Raw genomic sequence first — 3,944 nt, forward strand, 5'->3', positions numbered from 1 at the left:
ACTCCTGGCAACTCTACAGAGACCTCTTGGAATTATCATGGAGAAAGTAAGATGTAAACATATTTTAAAATAATTCTAAAAGTTAAAAATACATTTTGAAAGCCATTGATTTCCAAGAATATAAAACTAGGGAGGTAAAGAATATGATGTGGGTATAATTGTTTTATAATACCAAATAAATGTGAATTTATAAAATCAATGAATTTTTTTTTTTTTTTTTTTTTTGTAGAGACAGAGTCTCACTGTACTGCCCTCGGGTAGAGTGCCGTGGCATCACACGGCTCACAGCAACCTCTAACTCTTGGGCTTACGCAATTCTCTTGCCTCAGCCTCCCGAGCAGCTGGGACTACAGGCATCCGCCACAACGCCCGGCTCTTTTTTTGTTAGTTTGGCCAGGGCTGGGTTTGAACCCGCCACTTTGGCATATCGGACCGGCGCCCTACTCCTTGAGCCACAGGCAGCACCTGTGAGTAGGGCACCGGTCCTATATGCTGAGGGTGGCAGGTTCAAACCCAGCCCCAGCCAAAAACCACAAAATTAATGAATTTTAAAAAAATGAACCATATATTACTTGCTCCATTTCAAGGAAATCTTGATAGTCTATTTTAAACTAGAAAATTAGATTATTATGTGATAACCTTTCATGGATTTTCAAGTAATTGAGTTTTGTAAATTAGAGAATTTCTATTAACTATTGTACCATTTCCTAAGTTCAAAATTGACTTTTTCCTCATTGAAATGTTATTTTAAGATCATCTTCAGCATGTTTTAACTCCTTATTTGGATATATTTTTATCTAATTGGGTGGTTTTGCTTCATGACACCATTTAAAAAAAATCTTTCTAAAATTGGCTAATAGCATGTTATTAGGAACAATTTTAAAGTGAAAGCAAATCTGTAATTGTCTGCAAAATTTTTTCCTTAATGAGAACCTTCTAGGGATTTCAAAAATTGTAACAAATTGTAAAACACATTTATATTTTTAAAAGTCACTGTAGAATTTCTAGCATTATAGCATAAGATCTTACATGAGAAATGGAGAGCTCCCCCTGCATTACTTTTAGTGATGTGGACATCTTCCTCCTCTCCTTTCATCAACATTCTCCTAGTGTGGGGGCCAGGAGATGAGTGACTGGGAAGGAAAGAGGCGACCTGGTGAGCTCTTCAGTTCTTAGCGCACCTGTTATCCATGGATTTCAAAGCACTTAATCCCGATTGATGGTCCTGTGAGTTAAGAAGCACTTTACTACTTGGCTGTGAACTTGTCATAGGTCTCCAGTACATTATTGGAAAATACAAGCCCTGGGCTATTTTGCTGACTCCTGGGTCAATGTTCAAGTCAAGAGACAACACTTAAGCCTTGGCTGACAGAGGGATTGGGTGCTGATGGCTAACACGGCAATTAATTGATCTTCTAGCATCCTGTTTATCCACATATACAAAACCTGCACTATTAAACATCCCTACGCTGCAGAATGCTAGTGGATGGAGAATTGTGATCTTCTTCCATGGAAATCTGAATAATTTAAGAAGCACATGATTGTGTCATGAACAACTAAAGACAAAGAATAGAATAACTTACAAAGCCTTGTGATAAAATATAATTTGGAAAAACTATGTTAAGACATAAACCACTTAAGAGATATTTATAGATTTTGACTTTGTAGGGCAACTTAGAATTTAACTGTGTTTATTAGTGAATGGGAATTTATTTCCCTATTTTGAATGAACATTTCTTGGCAGGCAAACTGTTCACAGGCTACAAGGAGCTTCAATGAAGTGCTTTTTTTTTTTTTATTAAATCAAAGCTATGTACATTAATGCGATCATGGGGCACCATACACTGGTTTTATAGACCATTTGACACATTTTCATCACACTGGTTAACATAGCCTTCCTGGCATTTTCTTAGTTATTGTGTTAAGACATTTACATTCTACATTTACTAAGTTTCACATATACCCTTGTAAGATGCACTGCAGGTGTAATCCCACCAATCACCCTCCCTCTGTCCCCTCCCTTTCCCTTTTCCCCCTATTCTTAGATTATAACTCAGTATAGCTTTCCTGTGAAAGCCATAAATTAGTTTCATAGTAGTAAAGGCAAAAGCAGGAAGGTCTCTCTGATCTGAACTTCCCCCACTTTTCTTTCCTGAAGCAGGTCATAAAACCCAAGAAGGATCTTCTGGCCTTCCCCTGAAGCAGGCTATAAGGTCCTCACTGAGCTGTGCCTTCCATACACCTGGAGGAAAGAAACATCCTGGGCATCTGCAAAGACTCAGGTACACACAGAGGAGCCTGAACAAACAGGCCTGGCTGAGTTTCCCCCTGTTGATCACAATTGCATCATACTCTTTTTCACCTTATGCTGTTCCTCCACAACTCTCTATTCTTCATCAAGCATATTAGAAAAAACACTCAGCTTTGACTGCTTTTTTTTCTTTGACTCTTCATTTCCCTATGAAGACTCCCACGTTATGCAGAACTTATATTAAATAAATGTATACACCTTAAAAAATTAGTTTCATAGTAGGGCTGAGTACATTGGATACTTTTTCTTCCATTCTTGAGATACTTTACTAAGAAGAATATGTTCCAGCTCCATCCATGTGCTTTCACATTCTCTTCCCATTGAGTTGAAAGCCTTCTTATATTCTCTCAAGTGTGTTTCTTTTCCCATGGAGGATGGCTTTGTTGAAAATTGCTTCCTCTTCTCTTGATTACTGAATCAGATATTATATTCAGTTCTTCAATACTTTATAGAGTGTTGGTGAAAAAATGAAATATAATGAATGTGATTCTTCCTCATATGATGGGTATGTAGTTTCAGCCCTAAAGAATGTTGTAGGGTGCTCGCTTTGGCAGCACGTATACTAAAATTGGAGTGATACAGAGAAGATTAGCATGGCCCCTGCACAGGGATGACACACAAATTCATGAAGCATTCCATATTTTTTTGGGAAAAAAAAAGAATGTTGTGGGGCTAAGCATGGATTGGAAGAGGGATATTATTTAACTGACTTTTCTCTTTCTCCATAACTGCTTCCCCCACTGCTTCCACCATTATGACACTCTTCCTTTCCACCATTTTCTTTGTATCTCCATAGCCAGAGTCAGCTCTCAGGACTCCTGTGTCTCCTTTAAATATAATCCTTTGTTCTAGCCCAGAGGAGTCATTTAGACCAAAGTTAATTTACTATACTTCCCAAAGAGACCAATGTCCTATATTCTAGAATTTTCTTTTTTCTTTATTCATCATTAATATTAACTTGACCTTAGAATGATGTTCATTCACTAAGAAAAAATAGAATTAAATTAAAGCACGCAAAATGAATATAAAACCAAGTATATCCTTACTACACATTCAAACTGCCACAGGATTTAAAAACATTCTGAACTTTTATTATACTTCAATTTTGTGTCTTTAGAGTTATACTCTTCATTGTAAAACAAATAGACTAAATCTGATCATATATATTTTTGTCTTTTTGGGTAGGCATACTCTAATAATTTTACTTCATTCTGTTATGAACAATTGAGTGTAGTTATTAGATCATGAACTCTGGTGTCAAACTCTTTAACAATATGTCTGCCAACTTCTCTATTGTCTCAGTACGCTGGAGGTTTCTGATCTATGAAAAGATGATAGGATCCCTGTATTATGTAGTTAACATAGGTAGTTCTTGGCACATTGTACATAGTATCTAAGGGTTTTGCACTATTGTTATTTATTCATTACCAAAGATTTACTGAGCTTCTAAATGTCTCATAATGGTGACCTTATAATGGTAAAAATATCAGTGGAAACATACTAAGTCAATAATCACTTAAATAGATTATAAATAACAATAAAGATAAACATGTTGATCAAAAACGCAGGACAGGAAGGAAATACAGTTGCTGGAAAAACAGCACCAAGGAATGGGAGACCTAATTCATTCCAA

General features: G+C 36.4%; 1 non-coding gene across 1 annotated transcript; it reads left to right on the top strand.

The window, feature by feature from the left end:
• Window positions 1-2,849: 2,849 nt before the first annotated feature.
• Window positions 2,850-2,956, top strand: LOC128564081 (U6 spliceosomal RNA). The gene has a single exon (XR_008373969.1). It is a non-coding gene; the product is annotated as a U6 spliceosomal RNA (small nuclear RNA).
• The last annotated feature ends 988 nt before the right edge of the window (window positions 2,957-3,944 follow it).

Source organism: Nycticebus coucang, chromosome 13, assembly GCF_027406575.1.
Source record: "Nycticebus coucang isolate mNycCou1 chromosome 13, mNycCou1.pri, whole genome shotgun sequence".
In the NCBI taxonomy this organism is placed as follows: Eukaryota; Metazoa; Chordata; class Mammalia; order Primates; family Lorisidae; genus Nycticebus; species Nycticebus coucang.